This window comes from Anoplopoma fimbria, unplaced genomic scaffold (assembly GCF_027596085.1).
Source record: "Anoplopoma fimbria isolate UVic2021 breed Golden Eagle Sablefish unplaced genomic scaffold, Afim_UVic_2022 Un_contig_13469_pilon_pilon, whole genome shotgun sequence".
Lineage (NCBI taxonomy): Eukaryota > Metazoa > Chordata > Actinopteri > Perciformes > Anoplopomatidae > Anoplopoma > Anoplopoma fimbria.
This window is the reverse complement of record NW_026554350.1, coordinates 1-26854: the sequence shown is the minus strand read 5'-3', so window position 1 is coordinate 26854 and position 26854 is coordinate 1. Positions and strand designations below refer to the sequence as shown.

General features: G+C 42.3%; 1 pseudogene; it reads left to right on the top strand.

Moving 5' to 3' along the window:
• LOC129117098 (EF-hand calcium-binding domain-containing protein 6-like) overlaps positions 1-26468 on the top strand; it is a 35977-nt pseudogene extending 9509 nt beyond the window's left edge.
• Positions 26469-26854: the final 386 nt, after the last annotated feature.

Below are 26854 nucleotides of genomic sequence, written 5' to 3'. Positions count from 1 at the left end.
AGCTGTACAGGAGAATAGATCTAATTTGCGCTGCTTGCTTGCTCTGTCAGTCCTTCAGGATATATTATAAAATTTTAGAGTTTCCTTTCAGTGATGTGTTCATAGTTCATCAACACAAATCCATGAGTATCCTGGGTAATTTAATGATCCTATACAGGTTAATGTTTGAATTATTTCTACCTTGTGTTTCTGTTTACCGCCTCAGCCACTGTTGCTATGGAGAACATGACAGTCAGAGGTTCTGTCAAGGTTGAAATGCTTTGTTGTTGCCATGAGGAACTACCCCGTAAACTTTATCCAAAAGTATTTTAAACTGCTGAATGTGCTTTTTTTTTTAAGCGTATAACATAAAAATGTGCAGAAAAATGAATGTGACTTTTACTTATGGAACCTTGAAATAATCCTCCAACTTTGCAACTCTATACAATGGAAGTGAATGGAATTAATAAATTAGATTTAATGTATTCATTTTTGATAATAAAAAAAAACAACTTCAAAAAACTGAAACTACTTTTACCGAAGAAATAGTCCCTTTGAAAACAGAGTGTTCTGTGGATCATCCAGAGTAACAGAGACACTCTGTTGTTTTCGGGCGGAGACAGATATCTGAATATCTCAATAAAAATAGAAATAAAACCAAAACTGTCTGGATACCACTAGAGGTGAGGGAGTAAAATATGTTGTTTCACCATTTGTGTGAACTGACCCTTTAAACGTGGAACCCAATAGATGGCTACCAGACCCGACTTTGGGTCAAGGCTGCTCAATGCTAATCAGCTGAGAGGGTAACAGGCAGGCATGGAGGACGGGGCTTGCTGGATTAGCATATAACAGGCCGGTAAACAAAAACAACAGAGCTTTCATTAATTAAGGACCAATGGGGCTGGGCGGGCAGACGGACGGGCGAGGGCTGCTGAGACACTCCGAGAGCGGCACAGCGCCAGGCCTCCAACACCGCCAACCAGAACACAGCTGCCTAATGGAGCGCTGGCACTGCCGAAGGATGGGGGGAGTGGGGAGAGAGGGAGAGGGGGGAAAGAGAAAAAAAAAAGGGAGGGAGGGGGGGGATTTTAGATAAAAAAAGATTATCAAGGAATTTGTGGGCAAAGAAATGGCAGAGGGAGGCACGGACTGAGAGACAAAGGGGGAAGAAAGAAAGGGAAACAAAGTTTGCGAGGGGAATTGAGAAGAGGAGGAAACAAAGGCAGATAAAAGGAGAGGGGGGGGGTGTGTGTGTAGAGGGAGAGATGAGATGGAGATAGAGATGGAGATTGGATGATATCCCTCTGTCTCTGTTCATTAATACCGTATGATCTCCTCGCTCCCTCCTTTGTGATTTTAACACATTTCTAATTAGCACAGAATCCTCTGAGTTGGAGAAGGAGGGATGGGGGGGGGGGGGGTAGATCATATTTATATCTGTCTTTAATAAATTCACTTTCATTTGATCTTTTTTAAAACGCACAGGCTGCTGTGGAGCTCCCCCCCCCGACTCCAAGGCAGAATAAAAAGGTGGTGTAAATTGCGGGGGCTAATTGTTATGCTTGTAAGGAAAGTTGAAGTTGTTAAGATTATCAAAGTTTTTACACCTCCCCTGCGATTCAAAAGACAACTAAAGACGTGAAATTTAGGAATTATACAACCAGTGTGGTGCATTGCAGGATAAAGAGGATAAAAAAAAAACTGTTCAGAGGTCAGCATCTTGTATAATTCTGCTCGACTTTACTCCATCTGCTCTATTTCTGGTCTTGGTAGAGACAATGTCAGTGTAACTCACACATGAGGGAGGCTTCCTCCACGCCTTTTTTTTTTTTTTTTAAACTGAGACTTGGCTGCTCGTCTAATCAGAGTGCAATTAGACGGAGACTTCTCTGGGCGACAGAGGACTCTGATTACCCAAGAGTCACCGTGGGGTATATTTAGTATCGCTGCTCTTGTTCCTCCGCGGTTGGAGCTGCGCCCCCGGAGCTATACGGGGCGGGCTGGTGCGTGGGGGACTTTTGGATTGAAGGGGACGGTACCAAACTTGGCTGGGGCAGCCTGATTGCAACATGGGCTCCAGCAATGTTAACCTGATCCAAACCCTCATCAACCAGAGAGGGAGGCTGGTCCAAATGACACAAACTACACATGTATAGAATGTCTTTGTGCCCGATGCTCCTCAGTGCCCCTGATCCTGGACTGCTCCTTGTGTTAGTAAGGGTTTCTTTTATAGTAGTTTTGCCTCTTAGTAGGGCCACAAATGCAGCCAGGTATCTCTAGGAGTTATGCACATCTTGGATGCTAGAAGATTGGAGAGAGAGGTTTCCACTGTCAAAGACATTTTGTCAAATATTTAACCTGAACCAAAAATTGTGTGCAGATTGTAGTTTGGATATTTAGAAGTGAGTTTCAGCCCTATGACAAAGTTCCTCCTTAAAGGAATAGTTTGGATATTTAGAAGTGAGTTTCCTATTCAAGGTACTTACTTCATTAGTCTGTTGCAGTGTATTCTGCCTCTGCACTATACTTTTGCTCTGGCTTATGCTTTAAGTGCTTGTTTAAGAAAGGAGATGCACTTATGACTTCTGGTGACTAGTAGTTCTCTTGAATACCTATGTTGAATACACTTCCTGTAAGTCGCTTTGGATAAAAGCGTCTGCTAAATGACAATGTAATGTAATGTAATGTAAATGGAGTTTGGATGAAAAATGTATTGCTGAGGACAGCAGCAGCGTAAACATATTCTAGACACCTAAAAATCAATATCAGTAAAACACTAACTAACTAACTGATCGAGGCAGCAGCAGACCAGCAACATCCGTGTTCTGCGTGGTAAAATTACTGTTTTGTCATGTTAGGTGTCTAGTGGCTTTGACAAAGCCAGTGTTGTAATTTTTTCTGTGAGGTCAGTCCAGGAAGTTTGGTATTCTCATTCAGAACAGAAGTCAAGAGGAGGTGATGAGGAAGTATGGTTGGACGTACAAAGCACCAAAATCAGTATTTGATGTTCCAGGGAACGGTTCACCAAATTTGCAAAAGCTAGCAGTGATTTTCAATATTAGATAATTTCCTCTTCCTCTTCATTTTGACAAGTTTTCAACATTTTCCCCTCTTCTAAAGGTCATTTTTAGGAGACAGGACCTGAGTTGAATTATGTTTTTTTTGTATTTTACGTAAGGAATTGATTTATTTAAACAGATTCTGCTCTTAAAGGCTGTAAGTATGGCAAACTCTGAGTATAATAAAAAGGCTTAAATATTAAATGACTGACACCGTGGCTGTAAGTAAGGCCCCCCCCACCCTAAGAAGCTGATATACCCAGGTTTCATTTGTACTGGTTTTCATTGAATTTGTTGTGTCACATGATGATCTAACACAATAGTTTTTCAGCCTGTGGTCTTCAGCATAGATAAAGAATGGTGTCTATAGAAATAACACATTACATTACATTACAGTCATAAACACCTCACTAAATACGATTCTTTATGGATTTAATTGAAAGTTAAGATTCGTAAATGAAAACATCTTTTGGCCACTTTGGCCTAGTAATGAGTAGATATCATCCCTCAGATTTTCATCCCCCAATTTTCAGCCCTGAAACACAGGAGCACATCCATTTCAAGCTTCTGTTCTCCACCATAAAACCTCTCCGTCTGTGCTTTACTGACCCACAATCCCCCCCTCTTTCTCCTCTCTCTATTTCATCCGTCTCCCACACATCTTTGCGTCTCTCCTCCTTGCTCTCTCCCATCTCATCAGTTGTCAGCACTTTGGGGGGAACAGACTCGGGCCTCCACAGATCAAGGCGAGCGTGTCGATAACCGTGTTCACAGAGATGAAAGCCCCGGCGAGGCGAGCAGAGCCTCACAGGCTCGCCGGGTTCACCAGTTTACAGGCGCCCGCTGAGGTGTGGTGTTGCCGTTGCTGTCAATCACGTGTGTGTGTGAACCCCCGCAGATCGGAGGCAACCTGAGGACCATGATCAGAGTGTTCAGCCTGTTTGACTGCAAGCGAGAAGGACACATCCAGCGGCGCGAGTTCCGTCGCATCCTGGACAGCTACTGCATCCAGCTGACAGACAAGGAGTTTCAGAGGTGGGGGGGTTTGTGGTACATGCCTTACACAGTTTAACACGACAGATCTGAACAGATTCCCACGTTGAATCTTTGCAGTCGCATGCAAAGGCCCATACACACTGCACACGGGGACTGGTTGACTGCTTAGTGAGCTAGGACCAATATCCTGATAGTCAGCAGGAGGTGACATAGATTGTTGCAAGGATAAGGTATGAGGTATTTGTGTAGGCCAGCCAGGAAGTTAGCATAGCACTTGTTCCCAAGAAAAACATCTGATGGGATATTTTGGGTTATTGCAGAAATTAAGCTCTTTGGCAAACAAACTTTTAGGATACTTACATGTTCGACTGGGCAAGATAATCTTTACAAATGAATGCCACTTTTAGGATTTCTGAAGCACGAATGCATCTAATGCATGTATAAAGCTAACGTTTGGGTATAAAAACAAACTACACCATGACTTCTTGTCACAATAACACCACCAAGCTAAAGATGTTCAGACTTTCAAAAAGATCATTTTCACTGAGATGAATTTAATGACTGTCTCCTACACTGCACCTTTGTTAACGGTGCAAACAACATAACATGAGTAAATAACTGCGGCTCTTCTCTGGTCGCTATGCAATGCTTCCATCAGCACCTTAAAATATAATTATATACCACTAAATAACACAAGATCAATTGCATTGATCAATTACTTTTTGTTTGTTTGATAGGCTACATAATTCTGCTGTGAATGTGTGAAGCATTGTTTCAGTACTCAAAGATTAACTAGTCATATCCGGTCCCCAAGACTAGTTGTGGCACAACTTGCTACTAAGCTGAAAGGCTAATTGAATGATATGTAAGTGCTACAAACTACTACGAATAGGATAAGTGCAGTAAACAAATACAAATTCAATAAGTGCCTCGCAACCAACTCTCAATTAGTGCTAATGTCCAAGACAGCCTGCGCCTAAAGATGATCTGCTGTCCTACGTCCAGGCTTCCACCACTGAGGGCCAGGACAAGAAAAAAGCTGTTATCGCTAAGCTCGCCCGAGCAACGCCTCTCGTAACAATGTCCATATCTCCCTGGCTCAAGCTTTATGCTTAGCTAAGCTAAGCATTCTGTACAAAACATGAGAGTGGTATTGATATTTTCATCTTTTGTAACGCTCAGCAGAAACAGAGTAAGTGTATGGAAAATGTCGAACTATATATGTATAATATTGACATTGGTTCAGAGCTTGATATGATAAAGATGGGAAAAAAGTATACAAAGTAACAGTCTAAGACTTTTAAGCTTTTGGCTTTGCTTTAAAATAACTTTACATAAATGTCCCTTCCACTAAACTGTTTTCATGTGAACAGACTCTCTCATACACATATTGAATGACATCTGAGCTCCATGCTGAATACATACTGAATTAAAAAAAGAGTGCAGGTATTTAAATTCAAATCATCTTCTTTTAACATGTGTGCACACTGTAATGTATTACACATACACAGCACGGCCTCGACTATTCCCAGTATTCCCCTGTGGTGGGGAGTCGTTTGTCAGCTAGGGACGACATCACTAGCACTAACTTTGTGGTCAGCCTTTGTCTCAGGATGAGAGGGAGCTAATTGACTTTTAAAACTTCGGGCCCTGCAGTCAAATCCACTCCAGAAACGCTCCTCAACTTTTTTTTGACGTGGCTCTAGAGGATTGTGTGTGACAGGTTCATTTTCAATGGCTTTAATTGGTTTAGCGCTCAGGACTCTCTCTCTCCCTCTATCACACACACACTCACACACACAATTGCTCTGTCTGTGTGTTAGAACAGATAAAGCCGAGCATAACATACGACTCCTTTCATCTCGTCAGCTGACTTAGATGTTCTTGACGTTAAAGGTCACCTGTGGAACTGTATCATTTATTTAAACATGAACGTCCATCTTCTGCTTGCTCTTTTTCTAGGCTCTGGAATCACTACACTCCTAATAACATGCCCACCATTTCCTACGAGCTGTTCCTGGACAAGCTAGGCTTTGGTGACAGGCATGTCTTCAAGATTGCTCCAGTCTGCACCAAGCTAGGTATGGATTCAGTGGATTAAGATGCAGAAATCGAGAATGTGATTGAGATGGATCAGCAGGCAAACCGGGTTTAAAAAATACTTTAATTAGTCTACTTACATGCTGGTTGCTCTGTGAGGCTGTACTTACCTAGGCAGACCCAGTTGAAGGAAAAAATCTGGCCTTTTTCAGTTTCTGGCACGTTTTAATCTGGACTTTTTTTTAATGTGGGCGATTGAGAACTCGGAAAGCAGCGCACGTGGAGTAGCATATGGAGCATCAGTTATTCAGGTTAAGTGGTATAATAACGAGTATAAAGAGCAGGAAAGCACACTAAGGGCAGACAGCTCAAACAAACCAAGGACCTTCACCCAGGAGACCACTGATCATGTTCCGTGTAAAACCAAAAGTAAATGTTGACTTGACGCTTATTACAAAATGTTGTTACGCTTGTTATTTAAGAAGCTTAGTTGAGCTGGGTGCTTATGTATTTACCGTAGTTTCGTTTGTTACGTTTCTTACGTTATGTTTTTTGTAACCTTAATCAAATAGCTCAGTTGCCTCAACTTTAAACAAAACAAGTAAAATTGTGCGTTTCTGCAAGCATGATACAAGGCTGATATGAAACTTATTCATGAAACATTCAATGTACCCCGTTGAACAATGTCAACATTGTGTCTGGCGACTGGGTTGACACGCACTGCTTAGTTATTGACTTATAAATAGCTACTTTGGGGTCTTTGGTAAAGTAAAAGCACAGGGATCGCTTCTTCAGAATAACTTGGTCTATTAAATAATGCCTATCATCCAAATATATATCAGTAAATAAATGTAACCCACAAATTAAATCTAATTTTTGAACAGATGATAACATGCTCACAATGACAATGCTGACGTTTCTTCCAGCAAGTATTGGACAAATTCATATTTTGACTTTATGATGGCGCTAGATGAATGCTCAAAGGATCGCCAGTCACAATACAGCCCGAGGGGAACATGAATGTCTGAACATGGCAAGGTATCCAATAGTTGTTTACACAAAACTCTTAACCCAATGGTGGTGCAAGAGAAAAGTCATCTGATCATCAAAATCATTAGACCTCATCCTCTGGTCACTATAGATATTTGTACCAAATTTAACAGCAATCAATCCAATGGTTTTTTTCTGTCTGGAACAAGCTCTGGGCAACCACTAACATGTCTAAAAAAAATGACACATGATTAAAACTAAAGTCAAATCCAAAATCCAATTATTTCATGAAATTTAGCCTCAAACTGTCTTGGCGGTATTTGTAAAGCAAACACTAGTTCTACTGATTTTTTTTTATAGAAGTGTCCAGCCGAGGGACAACTCCAGTCAAACAGAGAGCACAAAGACCACAATCTCTTTCCAGTCTGCGCGATGTCCCATCAGTCCTGCCACACAGGAAGCTGCAGACTCTTTTCCACAACAAGGTACAGTCTGAAAGACTTTGTGTATTTTATATTCCCCTGTTTGCGTGTCACCATCTGGCCTTCTCCCCTGCATTATCCTCTTTAAAGACGGAGGGCTAAATTGGCTCTAAGTGGCACGTCAGGATGCAAACGGCAGAGGGAACACTTCTAATTAAAATGTTTGCCCAGAAAAATCAGTTCCCGAGTTAGTGTGTTAATCACGGCTAATTTGCGGGAAAGGCGGCAGAGTCGGGGATGGCTCTTCTCTCTCGCATCCTCCAAGCCGCACTGGGATGTTCTCCATGGCAACCAGATATGATTCACTTCCTGTCTTTATTGAGGAGAGAAAACAAGGTCTGTCTCTAAAATATGAATGTTTGCACACCAGTGTGTTCTTCTCCACCTGTCAGATGTGCATGAACTCTACCCCGGTGTGGCAAGCGCTGCAGGCCTCTGACACCACCCGCTCTGGCCTGGTACAACAGGACGTCCTCAGGGCCATTCTCAGCAGCTTTATATTTCTCATGAACCCTCACACCTTTCCAGAAGCTGACCAGCTGGTAGGAAAATACATTTTATTTATATATCTTTTTTCTTCTTCCCTATTTCCAACAACCCACTCTTCACCTCAACCCCCTGCCCTTTACTCTTCAAAATTTGAAATCTAGCCATCGTCCATTCTGTGTAATACATTTTTCATGCACGTGTGTGTTTTTTGTGTGTGTTTGCAGTTACGGTGTGATAGCAACGGGGCCAGTGAGGTGGAAACACTTTCTGGGTCACTTCCTGAGACCGGGAGAGGGCGACACAAATCTTCACACCCACAGGTCTGTTTTTAAATAACGTCTTTGGCCCTTTTCTCACGTGGAACCTACACGTGGTGAGGTCATCGCATGTCGTTCACAGGTCTCCTATCTTAGTCTGCTGTGATACAGAACATATTGTATGCATTTTACAGCCACCTGCGGCTCCATATTTGTCTTTTTTCTTCTTGCTTTCTGTTGAAAGGAGAATTGCTCAAAGTAATGCTGCCTTTCTCTCTTTCTGTCAAACGTGCATAACCATATTATGCACGTTCTTGTTTAAATGATTTTCAATGATTCTTTCACAAAACGGGGCACTGACTAAATGACATGGCTGCAAATGGAATATGTATCATGTGACTTGTTGCCAGAAGACAAAGGTGAAACGTGCGTGAGAGTTGGAAAGGAGTGCCAGTTCTGTCAGAGTTTTTTGTGTTGGAGTACAGAGAGTAGTAGCTCAGTTCAAGTTCCTCGAGGTGACGCAAGATCTTACATTGAGAATTCTCAGTGAGATGCACAAAAGCAAAAGGACTTCATCAAGAGAAAACTAAGGGAAAGAGGTTTAGTTTCTCTGTATAGTTCTTGCTATTATGTTGACAGACACTTATAATGTCAACCTGAGCCTGTCAGCGGCAAAAACAAGCACTTTTAAAGGACGTACATTGATGATGAGAAGTTGCTCCGAGCAATTAAATTACAGCATTCTCGCTCAATACTGGACCAATTTCAAAGAATGTCCCCATTAATCACTTAGACACAAAAACATGGGAAGTCAGGAACAGGATAAATATAAAAAAGTTGATGCCATTGACCCTGACTATAGTCCAATGCAAATTGCCCTACTGTATATTAGCATGAACACTAAAAGATATTAAGACAGCACATCATCTTATTTAAATAGTTTTATTATTGTTTGTTGATTTCTATTTTCAAACAAAGTCGAAGCTCTTTTATTCACATCTGTTCAGAAGAAAACCTGCATTTTTTAACTCTGCAGAGACCTGGCAGAGGATTTCTACAGGACCTTTTTATAGGTCTTGAGTTGGCAGATTTACAGATCCCTTTACACAGAGGTCTTTGGAATGTAAGTATAAAATGTGGGTATATATCCGTTGTGATATATCGTCTTCTATCCTTTCCTTCCCACCTGTCTCCTCCTCAGGGCCTTGGAGCATCCCACCCAAGAAGAAGAAGACAAGTTGGATCTCCAGGACCTTTACCCTCGACTGAAAGACATTTTCCACCTGCTGGACGAGGTAGGAGTCAGGACAAAGGGAAGTAAATAGACCAAAAGATGTAGTGATAAGTTTCTGACACACTGAAATGCATATTCAAACCTCTCCCTTTAAAAAAACTGCAGTAAGAGACAAGACAGGAGTGATTTTGAATGCGATCAGACAGGACACAAGGGACTAATCTCAGCAGATTGCTAAGAGACAAAGGCACATGCTCAGGTGTGTGCTTTAAATATAAATGCCAGACAGCTTTACAGATGAGCCAATCATCATCCGCAGCTTTTTGATGGCCATAAACATGATTAGATGATTGCATATGGCCACCGGTTAGCCACTCAGTCACTAGCCATATGTTCGTCTGACAGCCGTCCCTTCAACACGCCTCCGCATCCAGTTCTGCCTCTTTAATTCCAAATCAGTCTACTTCAGCTGGATGAAACTTTGGAGTCTGACTAAACTTTGGGGAGAGGGGGGTTGAATTTTTCCCATTAATTCACCGTTATGTTTGATGTTGCTGCCGCCACTCACAAAAACAACAGTCGGCTTCCAAGTTTGCGGAAATGCGTGCGTGTGTGTGTGTGTGTGTGTGTGTGAAGCCTCTCCCAGATATGAATCACACATATCTGTCTGCCAAAATCTCCTCCTTTTAATGGCATGGGAGGGAAAAGAAAAAAAAAATCCATCCATCAACTGTTTTAATAATCTATTCGGTGGGTGGGAGATCAAACAAGAGTGTCCTCACACCGCCAGCCAATAATGAGCATTTTCACTCAGGCAGGTTCGAAGCCAACTATGGTTTTTAGACTACCTCTGGGGAAGCGTTCAAGAGCTTGGAAGAATTGCTGTGATTCACATTGTTGGTGTGTATGACTCCCGATGTAACATACACATCAGAGGGAGGGCGCTGTTGTGCCATACCATCATAACACTGTATTATTACACAGCTTTGTTCTGATTGGTCAATTAATGCATTCTACAGTCTGTTATTTCTGTATAGCAGACTGCTGCTATGAGTAACAGACCGTTGATATGGACACAGTTCTGATCTCCTTACACAGCATCAGTTTTTTTAAGCTGAAGCAATAGAATAATACATCCATCCATCCATCCATTTCCTTCCTCCAGACGTCCTTCTCCCCAGCAACACTTTCCAGTGTTGCAGTTTTCAGTGACCTTTCAATCACAGTAGCCCCGCCTAAAGCATACTCCACTTTATGGTCTATTTTATTATAAATGGGACATAACTTACTAAATGAACATCATGCTGTATTGAAGAAGACTTGAAACTAGAGATTGAGACCATAAACTCATGTTTACAATGTTTACTGAGGGAATAAATCAAGAGAGAAGTAGAGTCATTTCCTCATAGACTTCTATGCAACAAGAGGAGTCGCCCCCTGATGGCCATTAGAGAGAATGCAGGTTTACGCCTGGGTCAAACATTTGGTCCACAGAGGGCCTTTACAGTCTGAGGTTCATTGACTGCAGTTCTCTTTTCCTGCTGGATGTATTAACTCTAACAAGTGATGAGCGGTTCCGGGAATGCTGCCAGAGACCAGCGTTCTTAAACGTACTTTCGTGTTCTGATAGGGCACGCATCCAAACAAACTATTACAGTCAAATGCAGTATTCTTGGAGGCTGATTGGGGAACCTGGGGATGCCATCAGGTGGAGGCTATGTATGCAGGCTTTATTTTCTGCCAACGTTGTTCATTTGAAGCATACTGGGGCCTTGACTTGACTTTTCTTCCTAAAATGGTTTGGAATTTTTTCCAGAAGGAGGCAGGTTGGATAACCAGAGCAGACCTGAGACATTCACTGGAGAGACTGGATGGGACCCGGCCCGGTACTCTACGGTCACAGATCACAGAGCTGCTTAATGCTCTGGACCCGGAACACACCGGGGTCATCCAGCTAGCCGGCCTGGAGAGACTCAACCTCAGTACCGGCTCCGCTACCACGTGCAACACGGCACCACCGCCCACCCCCGCCGACACTGCTGAGCACCTGGACGTCCCTGAGGAGGCTGAAGACGCTGCTGTATGTTTGTTTGACCATGTGCTGGCATGTGTGTTTGTGCACTTCAGTACCATGTAAGGCCATAAATATGTACTCAGTGCACTTTCATTTCCCCAGGAGGAGCAGAGAACACCAGATGAGAGGCAGACCACACGGTGTGCTGATAAACTGTCTCTGGCATCAGCTTCACGGAGGAGAGTGAGTGTGTTAACAACACACTGAGATCAAATATCACATGTATCACACACAGCATACACCACCAGATCAAACAGAAACAACACAAGATGAGATAAAAAGGTTAATTATTTACACACTGTTCGACACTGTGTGTGTGTGTGTGTACTTCATTGAGATGGAGAATTTACCGCTGGACACCCTGAGTGAGCAGCTCAGTTCGGTGCTGACAGCTCTGGAGCAGGTTGACCCTCAGAGCACCGGATACGTCACACGGGAGGAACTGAAGAAGGTCTTGAGCTGCTATGGCACAACCACCTCAGACACTTCAACAAGTGAGACACACACGCCCAGACATACACAGTGCAGTAATAATAATAATACTAAATAAGATAGTAACTGTAATTTGTATATTGAAATACAGCCCCGCTAGCTCAATTTTAAGGGGAATAGTTTTGCAATTTTGAGCCACGTGCCATTTCGTGAATGGAAATTCAAAGTGACGATTGAATATGATGCACCTGACCTCGTTTAATTGATCATAGATCCTTGCTTACACTGGACCTCCTGGCCTGTTAGTGCCTTAAGAAGCCAAACTCATTCAGCCAAATTTGTTTACAGTAAATGTCATTGATGTCTCAAAATCATTGTGGGGAAAATGAACACATAATTGCCATTAAGTTTGACTCATAAATAACTTTTAAAAAACACCTTTGTGTGTTGTATTTATGAATATTTTGTACAGCTTTGAATTCTTTATTTAAGTGTTACTGATCCTGAGTACAATTATACTCACTCTCTTTAGATGCTGAGAGAGATGCTTATGCTATGGTTTTACTGGTTTATACAGGTCTCTGGTTATGATTTGGGCTGGTTTTCTAATGAATTGAGTGGTTTTTATTTAAATTGGGATTTGGCTGGAAAATGTCAATCTGATCCGGAAACATTGTGAGCTCTGTTAGCTGGTTGGTGCTGGTTTGCAAAACTGGACCCGTGCAGGACTCTGCTACAATATGATGCATTAGATATTTCATGCTCAGTGATAAACCCATGAATTTTGCTCAGTTGAGGCTTGAGTTTTTCTCAGCTCACTCTCAAACTTTTCTCTCTGTGTGTTTCCAGGCTCTGTGAGACCTCCAGCTCTAGACCTGGCAGTTCCTCTAAGTCGGTTCATTACACTGACTTTCTCAGGAACCTGGGGAGTCCTGCTAACAGATGAAACACACAAAAGCTACCATAATGAGAGGTGAGCATGGAGAGAGACATAAAGACTTCACAGCTCAGACGTATGTAACTTTGGCTTTTCATTTGTATTTACAAAGATCTGACAGCACATGTCACTCCTCTGCCAGAAGCTGTTTGAGAAATATATCCATCATTAGATATGGCGTGTATTTCCACAAGCAATAAATTCTTGTGCGTGCTATATTGATCTTGTCAGAAGAATGTGTGCATTGCATCCTGGTACATGTTAGCAACCACATTAACATCCACACTAGTTTCACATCTACATTAGAGGTGTCATATTTTCCCTTTAAGCATTGCCTTGAACATTTAAAGAGCCATTGCTGCCTGTTTTGGTTTCAGGTTGGATTACAGCACTAATTTGCTCCTGTTTCACTTTGGACTTAACTACATCACTTGGACTTGTTCAAGACTGTTGACTGCAGTCCTTGCTACACCGACTTTAATTATAGTACCCTTCTGTACTTGGCTCCAAACAATCTGCCCTACAGGCCATGTGCTTCACCTCAGTCGACCCCACGGTCAGTCCGGGACAGCGACCTCCCTCCGTCCTGCAGGTCAGTCCAGACACCTGCAACATCCTGGACATTGTCTTCCAGAGGATGAGATCAAGGTTAGAGCGACGCAACAGCAGCCTGACCGACCGCATCCGGGCCGTCACCCACGGCTCTGATGGGACATCGGCGACTGATGTACGGACGGTGAGTGAGGAACAAGGACTTGGGCTAGACGTCTATTATAATTATGATATTCTATATTTCTGTCCTTTTAAAAAATCCCAGAGACCAAACCCAACAATTGTATTAGTCCATATATCATTATATTATGACTTCCCTCCTGTCGCTCAGAGAAATTGAACCCATTGGCTCCTACTGAAGATGTACATTGCAGCAATTTTTTTGAGAAGAAAATTTTACTACAACTTCAACATTCCTCTCGGATAATCTAACATTGAACTAAATTGTAGATGACACAAAAGAGTAAATATATCAATATATATATATATAAAACATAGACCTCTTTCATCCTTCAAATGAAGTATTTTTTTTGTAATTTGAATGTGCGTTATAAATAGTTTTACTATTATTAGTTAATAGTTTGACTATAGAAACATTTGTGAGCACTTCCTCTACCACTGCCAATACCTACATTCTAAGCTAGAGAAAGGGTGGAAAATAAAGCAAGACAGGGTTTAGCTGGGTTTCCTAAATCACAAAAATCTGCCTCTGAAGAACAAACACAAGTAGTGGTTTCCTGCGTCAGAAACATCAGTGAAATACTCTTAGTGCAGGTACTTTCCAAATATTAGCCGATTGCTTTGACATAACCACGGTGGTTCTAAAGTAAAGCATGGATTTAAATAGCTGAGGTATTTAGCTGGTGGTAACCTTTTTAGTGATATAAATTGGTATCAAGTCTGACAGCCGGGCAATGCAGTCTTACTCACTGCCACACCGGTGAAATACACTCTGGTTAGATTCTGTAGACGACCTGCTCGATTGCTCAGAGCCTTTTTATAGCTGCATTTAAAATATTCCATAGAGCATCAGTGACAGATACAGGTCAAATTTTCTTTGCGTATGTGGTTGTAATGACTCTTAAAAACTTAAAGCGACCTGGCATGAATCACAGTGACAACCGGTCCTGCTTTTCCTCCTTTGTCCCTCAGATACTAGAGGACAGTTGGGTCATCTTGGACGACAAGAATTTCCACAGGTTCACTGAGCAGCTGGGCTTCGTTGACGGACGGATGGAGCGCTCTGCGTTCCTGGTGAAGTACGAGGGTGAGACAGGAGAACGGCACCCAGAACATGTTGACCAGCGGCGTCAGAAATCCCATCAGTTCTGCATGGCGGGGTTTTCAATGCTTAAATAGAGATTTTTGAAAATCCCTTCCTACTCCCCACCAGGCTCCAGGCTCCTGTCCCCCCCTCCACTCCATCTTGCCTTCGCATCCCGACTCCTACCCCACCCACTGTGATCAGACATAAGCCCCCTGCTTCCTGTAAAATGATGTCTTTCTTAGCACATGAGCCGTTGGAGAAATCATCCCGGATTATAAATAGAGTAAGAGTGAGCCTCCTCGTCTCTCATTAACGGAGCGGAGGTGCACACAGATTCAGAATCATACTCATTTCTGCTTGTTTGGGCTAATTATATGCTTTGGAAGCAGAAAACAGAGCAGCAGGGCATCGCTCTAATTTGTATCCACTAAACAGAAAAAAAAGACAGTAGAAAGAATGAAAGAAAAGAATCATCAAACAAAGCCAGGACGTAAAGTTAGTCATGTTTGCAAGGCATGAAAATCAAGTTTCCTAGATGTGGAATACAAGTGTGCTTGTAATGCAAAGTAAATGAGGTCAGGCAGTTTAAATGCCCAGTGTGCTTGAAGACATGAAGAGCATTCTGCGGAGTGCGGAAAATACACAAACTAATTCACAAAATGGAGCAAACATTTGTTGGGTGTAATTCCCCCACAAAGACGGTGAATTTAGGTATGAACCTGATTACAAATCTAAACTTGTGTGATTTAACATCTGTTTCCCCCACTGTGTCTGTAGAGGCCACAGCCAGAGCCAGGGCGGCAGCGCTCTGAGGGTCATGCTGATGAGGATGAGGATGAACCCCTGCTAACTTCTGCTGAGCAATGCCTGGCTGTCATGAAGACCAGGATCAAGATCAGCCACGGGGTAAGAAAGATGCTCAGCAATGCATTCACCTGCGTTTTAATTAAAATGGAAGGATGTGTTAAATAGAATGATGTGAATAGCCTTCTTTTTTCTTTAAAAATCATATTCCCTAAAATTCTAATACCATCAAAAGCCATTTTGGCACTATTTATGCCTGGCATTTTCTTTGGCATTTTCTGCTTTTATAAGAGACATGACAGGAAATGATAGATAAATTAAGAATAAAGGTATTAAACAGAATATGTACCAATATGAGTGGACTTGACCATGGAGCTGTGTGGAAAGGCAATAACTCCATAAACTTCTTTCACAAAGTGGATCAAATATTTACATATTCACACAATTTCAAAGCAAAATGATAAATATCTTAAAATGAATTGGGACTCATAGACTTCCTCTTCCGCCTCCTTCAAAAACATACGGCCTACCAGAAAGGCAGAGAGTGGTTGTTCATGTAGAAACTGAACAACAAAGGTCAAGGTCCACTTGTTGTTACAAGCAGTAAACACAGGTGTCACCAAATCGACCAGGACAAAATATTTTAAAGTTACGAGTAAGAAATGTACTTGTTTTAACCTAAACCATAATCTTTTCTATTCATTTTTTATTGGATTCACAATGTTAACCACAGGCTTAAAATGATCACCTGACATTTGTCTGTGAGTTAAGAATAAGAATGTTGTAAATGACATGCAAAATATCCTTAAAAATGATCCATGTGTTACCAGTTGGCCCTAATGATCCCCTGCCACCAGGGGTCATCACAGTCCCCATTTTGTTTATGCCACGAAAGCACACAGTCAGTCTGGGACGAAGTTTTTGCTAACATTGGGGCTAATCCCCTCCACTTTAATCTGCAGGTTGAAAGCCAGACACAAGAATGTGGCTTGTGTCTTGAGATGTTTTTTCCACTGATAAATAGCCCAAACTAAACTCACAATGAACTGCTACTTCAAAAGCTACTTTCTTGGAATGTGTAAACTCTGAGCAGGAAATTCATTTTTACGCTCTACCAGCTTGTGGTTATAACACAATCACGACAGTACACGGAACTCTTCAATCAGTCTCCCTTCTGATAACTCAATCCCTCCCATCAGGACAACCTGACAGCATTCCGATTGATGGACAGGAAACGTAAAGGTGTGGTCGACTGCCATGATTTTAAAGCGCTATACAGCAGCCTGGGATTTTTCTGCAGTGAGGCAGAGTACCAGCGGCTGCTGGATCGGATCGGCCGCATCCCGGGGGCAACCTCAACTACGCAGAATTTGTTGAAGTTGTAGAAAATAACGGCAAACGCAAACAAGGGACACAAACAGCATGTGTGTGAGTCTGACATGGTCATTATTATTGATGCTTGGCCATTTTGAGGAAAGTTGTCTCTGGTGTGCTGCTATGTTTGTTTTTCTGTCTCTCCTTATAGACAAGAGCAGCTCCATGAACTCCTGGCCTGTGAAGCCCGCTATAAATGGCCAGAGATGTCTAAGGTCAGCAAAACTTACAGGAAGCACACTTAAAATGATTCTTTGCATGATGCAAAGATCTGTACCTATTCCTCTCTTTCCCTTCAGGTGCTGTGCCAGTTTGACGCAGACGGCCAGGCTTGGATCCATAAAAAGAGCTTGAGGGGACTCCTCTTCATCTATGCTCTTCCCATGAGATCTGATGAATTTGACCAGCTTTGGTCCAGGTAAAAGATACCCAGCTGAGGATTGGCTATTGCTACATTATGCAGGGAAGCACTCCTGTCTGTGCAAGCCACAATTTTCAACTCCATTTTTGACAGGTATGACCCAAATGGGCGGGGCCATGTTGCAGTCTGTGACTTCCTGGAAAAGCTGGGGTTTCACCATGAAGGGGAACCCATAGCTCAAAGCCAGAAGCTGAACCAAGCTGTAGTCCAGCAGAATGCAGATGGACCGGTGTCCTCTGACGCTGCATCACTGGAGTGTATTGAGTAAGCATAGAGGGGCATACTACTGCTGCATTTGTTTTGTTCAGGGTACAAAAAGATCAATTGCAGGTATCTTTTGACTGGTGAAATTACCTGGTAACTGGGTTATTTCGGTAGATACCCCGAAGGCATAAAGTACCGATGTCCAGCCCTAGTCCCCTGGCAGGAAAAGCAGGTTTACATCTGGGCTAGTACTGTAGCCCAGAAGTACTTCTCCTTAGCCACATCTTCTAGAAGCTTTCCCAAGCCAGATGGGATATGCGTTCTCTCCATTGTGCTCTGGGTCCGCCTCAGAGCTCTTTCCACAGTCGCATGTGCAAATAATACATGTAAGGGTCCTAATCAGATACCAAACCACCTCTACAGACTCTTTATGAAACAGGGGGAAGGCAGTTTTACCTAGAGCTTCTTCTGGATGTCTGAGGCTAAATACGCTGTAACTTCCATTTCACTGGGACTTAAAGACCCAGCTGGTACCGGCAAACTCTGAGACGTGAGCTTTTTTTTTATGTAACCCAATGTATTTCGTGTTGACTAGTCTGGTTCAGGTCAGATAGCAGAACCCTAACGGCTTTACTACACTTTGATGTTGAACAATAATTAAAGCTCATAAGCTAGCTAGTTAGCCGGCTAGGAAGGTAGCACGGGCGGCTGTGGAGCAGTGGAGAGCAGGGTTGTTCTCCATTCAGAGGATCGGCGGTACGATGTGTCCTTGAGCAAGACACTTAACCCCAAGTTGCTCCCGAAGGCTTTGCCATCGGTGTGGACTGGATGTTGTATGAATGTTAGTTAGAGTCTGATGGTGGCACCTTGCATGGTAGCCTGTCATCCGTGTGTGAATGGGTGAATGATATGTAATGATATGTAATATAAGCTTTGAGCTACTGATTGTAAGTCGCTTTGGATAAAAGCATCTGCTAAATGACTGTAATGTAATGTAATGTAATGGCTGATTTTGATAGCAGGTGTTGAGCTTGCTTGTTTATGAGGCTTGGATGCTGAAGGTGAGAGGGAGGTGAAAGTGATCACACACTGGTTCAGGGACTTCATGCAAGTGTTTCACTCGAGATAAACAGTAACTGAGTTTAACACTTAACAAACAATGGAGTGGGCCGATCAGCAGAGAAAGCACTGCGTGGATGTGTCATGTATGCTATGGATGTGTTGAAGGTGCAATACCAAGAGCAAGTAATGCAGGGTGTACTTCAGCTGTAGGAAGGGAGAGACAGAGTGAACACATGGGCCAGGTTTTCTAGTCTGGAGGCCAAGTTTAGCCTAATCCGCTGATGACCCTCCACTTTCAGACAATTGACTGCTCATTAGCCAGGTCTGCCTCCAAGACAGTGGTAGGGGCTGCACAATGTTTACAACCTCACTACCCTGAAAAGTAAAAATAAGAGACAAAAAGTTAAAAAGGTGGCAGGAATAAAAACTGACTTTGGATTATTTATTTTTAAAGAAATGGAAAAGGCAACCCTACAAAATAAACTCTCTCCCTCTCTCTCTCTATATATATATATTTATATATACATTTTATTACATTTGCTTTATTTTAGTGTATCATCAAACCCCCTCCTTACCCCAGCGGGTTTGATAAACAAACATTCAAGCATAGGCGTAGAAACATTTTGCACACGCTGTGATTATTATTAAGCCCTTATAAAAATATTTTTCTTGATCAATTTAGTGAATGCCATGCAGCAGGGCTTATTCAATTTCACTGATTTTAAAGTTTAGTTGTACAAAAGGTTTTGCTATTGGTTAGCATTGGAAAAGAAAGTTTTGATTTCTAAGAGCAGAAAACATTTTTCTTCAGATGTCTAACAATTGCTCGACTTGTGGAGAGGCCTTTTCAGAATCTGTATTCCAGTTTCCGAATTTTACGAATATTTTCTCACCAAAAAATCTGATAATGGGAGTAAAAGTTGAAGCAAAAAATATTTTTAATTACAGTGCACGATCCGTTCCTTTCAGAAATACTTGAAAGCATGCAGCACAAGTTTCTTGTTTGTATCAGCAGCTCCTTGTTCTATCCATAGACAGATTTTGCAGGAGAACTTTGAGGGGTTGAGCGAGACCCTGACTCACCTGGAAACGAGCAGAGATGGCACAGTGACAGTGGACGAGCTGCTGAGCCTGTTACAAACCCACGGCTGCTCCATCCGGAGAGAGCAGCTTGTAAATCACCTGCACAGGTAAACTCCATCTTTTACTTTTCTGTAGAGACACGATTAAAGCCAGACATGAAAAAAGGAAATACAGTAGCACCACTCAGATATTTGATATCATCATTAAATCTTTATCATGCTCACCATCTTAGTTAAAGTAACTCCAAGGAACTTCTATTTTGTCTAGATTTTGGCTGCCCCTGTGGACAAGGGCAGTCGTGATTCCAATGAGCACCACTTCCTGGTGTCGTAAAGATCTACCTGTCTCCCTTTAGAAAACCACATTTTACTGCAGCAGGGTCTGACAGTCATCCCCTCCCAGTCCTAGTTCTGGTTCTGCTGTGCCTCCCTTTTTCTCCAGCTGGCCAGGAAGTGGGCAGTGAGCCCCAGGTCCTGCAGCTTCTCTTTGTCAGCCCGCTGCTGGCACATACACGGAAATCCTGCCAAAATCATTGTACAGGTCATCCTTGACCTTGTGAAAGATCCACCTGACCACCACCTTGTCATGGCCGGTCCCATCTGGATCAGCGAACTATCAAGGTGGTAGGAACAGCTGCTGGGGCACCAAGCTCCCCACTTCCGGCTGGGCTCTGACTACAGGTGGAAGGCTGGTCACTCCAGGCATTAAGTTGTTTCATGAGTTAAAAGTTCCTTGTAGTAACTTTAAGCATGTTAGTATTCTGTATCATTAAACAGCTAAGTCTGATGGGAAGGCCATTGTGTATTTGGTCATAAACCAAAGTCATGGACAAATTTTGACTTGAAAAGTCAGGGGATCACCTTTTATTACAGTTCATTCTGTTAGGACTATCAAAATCTTTACCAAAATCTTGGCAAGCCACCCAAGAGCTCAAAATATCACTCCAAACAAGACTCGCCATCCTCAAGGTGGTGCTGGAATGAATGTGAAAGGGTCTCTTCAGGATCTCCACTGGGATGCATCACTGTTCGTACGAAATTGTGGCTAAAAACTGCACCTGGTAGTTGAAATCATTCAGTGTGAAACTAACGTGTTTGTGTCACACTTCCCCCCTCCTCTCCCTTTAGGCTCAAGGTGACCATGGATAAAAACTGCAAGAGCCTAGCTTACATGGATTTCCTGTCTGCGTTTGACCATAAAGCAGAGAAGACGTGTGAGTGTCCTCCTGCTTCTCCTGATGCTGTGTGCCAGATAGAGTCCTTGGACAGCCTCAGTCCAGGTGTGGCTCTGGCCAGGCTGCGAGAAATAGTCACTGCCTCAGCACCTCATCTGTATAAGGTAAAGTTCTTACACGCTTCATTTTTCTTCGTTGTCATTTTCTCCGCTGATCACTTTAAACGTGGCTGTCCGTCCTCCAGGCGTTCACCGCCTTTGACCGGAGCGGGATGGGGATGGTCAAAGCTCTGGAGTTCCGTCAGGTGCTGGATAACTTTTGTGCCCGCCTGTCAGACAAACAGTACAGATACATGCTGACCAAACTGCGGCTGGACCGCGAGAACGGCACTGTTAACTGGAAGGACTTCCTCAACAAGTTTCAATCACAGAGCCCACTGGTAAGAAACGCTGTTTCCAAAGATGCTTAAAGGGACACTTCAACATTTCCAATGATGCAAAACATGGTAAACATGGACTACGTTATGCCTGCTTAGCATGTTAGCATTGTCATTGTGACCATGTTAGCATGTTGACTCTAGTGTTGCTGTGCCCAAGTACAGTCTCAAAAGCCACTACCTTGGGTGTAGACTCTGGTGTTCACATCAAACACGAAGAAAATGTTTGCCATGCGTTACCACCATTATTCAGGCCTTCCCTCCAAGTGGATACCAACAGACAGTTTAGAGTATCTTTAATACCAACGTTTCTTTTTCGTCATTGCTACCATACTATTGTTACTATGTGTCTGCTGTGAAATTCCCAGATACGTCTTAAAACCAAATGTATCGTGTCTGCGTTCACAACATCATCTGGAGGCGTTTCACTATGCTGCATTCACAGTGTCTAGCAAGTCACATGTTGAAATAATCTGCTTTACTGCAATGGTATGAACCAAAAATAAGCAGAGTCTGCTGTGATTTAGTTGCAAGAAAATGGATAAAAAAGGATGCCAAAATAACTCCATAATGTGACCGCTTTGTCAAAAGTCTTCATTCAGGCTTTGTCAGGTCCGTCTGCAAGACGACTAGCACACAACTTTTAAAATGCTTGTTTTTTTATTGAAGTTTAGATCGATCTGTGCTGTGCTATGCTAACATTGTAGCTGATCCATCAACACTCTATTTTAAATAGGCCTCAATACGGCAGCAACATTCTTTTTTAGTTAGTTTTGTGGGGTCTCTGTACAAATATGAGTTGCTATTAAAGAGCTCTGGGTGCCCACATTACCTTATGTGCCTACAATAATTTTCCTCCATTTCTAATTCCAGAACAGTGACCAAAAGAGAATGTCAACGCTGAAAGGCTTATGGGACACAGCGGATTACCCAAATTTATCTTATTTGTGGGATTAACAGCATGTTATTCACAGCATGTATTTCATGTCGCCTGGCACAAATTTGCGTCTATTCAAGTCTTTGCATCGACTGTAAAAGCGCAGCACAAAAAGTTGGCTTCACATTTACGGTGAAAACAACATTAGCCTTGATATGCTAAGCTAGGCTAACCTTGACTCAGAAAGCAAGAAAAAGAATCAAATGTAATAGCCCCAGAATGTTGAACTATTCTTGTCAGACTTCGGAGAGGGGCCGGAGTAAAACCGGATCCCCTATCCAGAGGAGGACCTCTGAAGTCACAGATCTTCTGCAGCCGATCCAGGAAGTCGTCTCAGGTCACCTGTATGAAATCACCAGAGAGCTGATGGATCTGGACCCCTCCAACAGCACCACCATCTCTAAAGAGCAGTTCAGACAGCTTTGTGATCACCGCTGTCTGAATCTCACAAATGATCAGGTAAAGCCAGATTAAAAATGTTTTTCTTATATTCCAGTGCATTCAAATTCAAAGAGGAGAGATTCAAGAGAACAAGCACATTTCCAACAACTCTCTCTGTGCTTTCAAGCTGAAACAACACACGCTGGCTTCGGTCCATGGTTACAAATGAGAAGAGGAGTCTGAATTTCAGTGCATTTGCCAGTTCCATTCTTTTTAGTCTGATATGTTTTCATTAATTATTCTAATCAAAATCTAATTTATCTTTGCTGATAATTATTGACTGTGTGAGAAAGTTAGTCATCTGTAAAGCCAATTTACTGTGCTGTGTGTTACTCTTTGGGGTTCCAGTCCCCTCCAGTGCCAATGATTATTATCTCCGCCAGGCATAGGCCTGTGGGGAGATCATGCGTTGGGTGGTGTGTGTGTGTGTGCGGTTCTGTCTGTCCACGGCTAATCCCATTTACAACAGGAAACGTCAGCCTGATATTTTTTGTGCTCATTTACGACTGCATGCTTAACCCCCATTGCAAAGAAAGCGTTTTTTCTTTGCAATGGGGTTTCCACGTATTTACACTTTGCTACAAATGACAGAGTGTCTAGTCTGTGTTGAGCAATTCACGTTTTGGGTTTCTGGTGACATTTCCCCCAAGGTTCAACTTGGGGGAAATGCTGCGCTTGTCACTGCCCCTTTACCAAGCCGTCCAATCACACAGGAGGATAGGCGGGACAAATACCACAAAGACCAACCAACACATCCTACATGCAGGCTAATCGCTGAACAACAACAACAATGGCGGAGAAATGGATGCCCACATTTAGAGCACTCAACCTTGTGACTACATTTTTACTTTTGCAGACATTACGTATCATTGCAACCAGACGCAACTTAAGTGTTTACGTTGAAAAAAATATCGCTATGCCTCCTTCAGCTTCTTTGTCATTTAGAAAGCAATAATATACCTTGTAACGGCCTACCAACAAATCTTTATATAACACTTAAATCAGGATAAATGAAGTAAAAAAAAAAAGCCATAAATACCGCTAATCCTACTATTGAGCCAATCATCACTTCATGGGAAATTCCATCACTGCGACAGCCTTACTCCGCACTAAAGGAGACTCTTAACCGGCTGCAAAAAAATAATGTGATCAACATATACATGTCTGTCATTCAGCAGTAAATGTAAAATAGATCATTTCCAGCAATCGGCCACTCCTCACTACTCTTAACTAAATCAACAAGCCTTTCCAGCAATCGAGTCTGTTGCAGGTCACTTTATGGTCTTCGTCGGGCTCAAAACTGACATCTGCAGAATAATTCTAATATGTTATGATTTAATAAAGTAAGGCATGATACAAGATGGATAAATCCCTCTTTATTTAGTTATCTTCTCCTTGACTGTATGGGAGCCTGGATGGACAATTCAGTGAGCTTTAACTCTTCTTTGTTTGGGAAGAGGAGAGAGGGATACACACCTGGTGGCGATCTGCTCCCTCTCTACTGAGTGACTTTTCTAGTTCTGTGTGTGTGTCTTCTTTTGCTTCTCAGTTTGAGTGTGTGTGGAGTCAGATGCCTGTGAATGAGCAGGAGAACCTGCAGTGGAGAGAGTTTCTGAAGCGCTTTGGTGCACTGGGCCGGTCGGCAGCAGGGGATCACACCGACAACGTCCCATCGCTTTCCTCTGAGTCCAGAGCAACAGCCTCAGCAGCAAAACTGAGTTGCCCAGAGACTGCAGGTGCCACTCTCCAACGCATTAAGGTACAGCACATGACGAGATGGAGCTTTGTCATCCATCAAACCTACTGTCTCTTGTAAAAATAATAAAAAATAACATCACTTAAGCTCAGTTATAAATGTCAGTCTGAGATTTCTTTGATTTTTTTTTTTTTACTGAATGCTGCAGTGTGATCTGTGATGCATGAAAACACCAGCTGCTCTGCAAAGCTCAGTATGTTTTTACGAGAAGTCTGGAAAATACAGAACGACTGTATATTCTGAGTGCACGGACGGACATTTTGAGCACAGAAATAGATTTATATCCATATATTTATATGTAGACAAACCCTTGGACACTTATCACAGGATCTCTCCCTCTCATCTCGGCTCCGTGCACTAGTCACTGTTACAGTGTGCCACACTTCAGTCGGTTAAAAAAAACACACAGAGCAAGAAATGTAAGAGTTGGAAAATGAGTAAAACTCAATAAGAGAGGTTATTATTGTGCACTTATGTGGATAATAGCAAACACAGAAATAAATGTATTTGGCAGAAAATGTATTTTTTGCTTGCAATTTCCATACAAAATACTAGTAAATGTTTTTCCTGTGTTCAGAATGTCCCACTGCGTGCTCAGAATCGAGAATAATGCAGGAGCAGAAAATGCAATAAAAAAATCAGCTGTTTGGGGAGAATAAACAGACTGCAGGACACACCAGCTGTCAAATAATGCAAATAACATGAGGTGGGAATTTGCTTTGAATGTACAAAGGGAGGCGATTCTGTTTACTGTTGCCATCATATTCCTTCAGAAACTTTGTTTGGAGGAGAGTTTATATTTTGCAGATATATGACGGAAAGGCTAGTTTTTTAAAATATATTAATAATAGTAATAATTATTGTAATTTAAACTATTATTATTATTATTATTGTTATTATTATTATTATTATATATTCTTTAAAACATAATAATAAAAAAGGAAGGAAAAATACATATATGTATATAGAGAAATATATATAGATATATCTCAACAATAATAACATATATATCACACATGCACATACATTCATATCCATATACACACACCATACCTAAGTATTTCTTTGGTTATAGAAACAAAAATAAAAGAATCAACCACCTGTTTACATCTCGACAATTGACCTTTGTCGACTTCCAATGATATTTTTGATAACTCTACGCATAGCGGTCCGTCTGTGACACGGAATGTCCAAGCCAGAAACAAACTGAAGCAAACAGAACCATGTGTGTGTCCTCTTTGGACTCCTTTTGTCCAGTAAGGTGTAGGAAGGGTTGGTGATTAGTAAAAAACAGTGTTCAGTCTTACCAGACATCAAGCTGCACAGCATTACGTTACATATGTAAATGATGTATTAACGCCTCATGGGCAGACAGTTTAGAATCAGCCTGCTTTGTGCAAAAGGCTCTTAAAAAAACTTAGGATGAGACTTTTTGTCGTTGTGCAGTCTTCCTCCAATTCATTCCCTCTCCCAGTCTGCCCCCCAGTATTCCTCCAGGCCTGCTGCCTCAGCGGGGAGGCCGGGAACAGGAAGCCCGCCGGGCAGCACGGAGAGGAGGCTGCTGTGGGGCCATTCAGAGCTGCTGGAAGGAGATCCAGAGGAACTGCACTGAGGAAGATCCTCAGCAAGAGGGACACATCAGCACCACCTCCTTCCTGGGTGAGCAGCAAACCGCAGACACTGTATATATATATATATATATATATATATATATATATATATATATATATATATATATATACATGACACTGAGCTATCTCTGCTACCTGTCACCTGCTAACGACTGACCGTGCCTTGCAGAGATCCTCCACTCTCGGCGTCAGAATGACTCAGCAGCAGTTCGAGCATCTGGCTGTGAAGTTTGACATCGTCAGTAATGGCCGTGTGTCATATCACAACTTTCTTTCGTCACTTCCTGCTGAACCTGAAACCAGCAGAGACCAAGACGCCGCATGGGCGACGAACCTCCTCTTCCTATGGCACCGGTGAAAAAACATTTGTTATTCTGCTATTCCCAGTATGTCTGTTCCCAAAAGTTGATCTTATTTATTGTGAGCTGCCCAAGTTAGGGGACGCAGAGACCAGAAGCCCCGCCCACCCGCTGCTGCACGGAGCGTCATCACTTGTTTATTTAAGTTTATTAATATTCACTGTGTCACATGTCAAAATTGCACCAAATTTGAAAACATCAATACACCCGGCTAGTGTTAAGTAGATCGGATGAACATTTCTCTCGAGATTTTTATAGAAGCAGGCTGACATTAGAACGCGGTATCAAACTAAATATTAACACTAAATGTGACGAGATTACTTATTTATTTGTTTTGTCCTCCACTTTGTTTACATTGCTGAATACTGAGAAATCAAACAA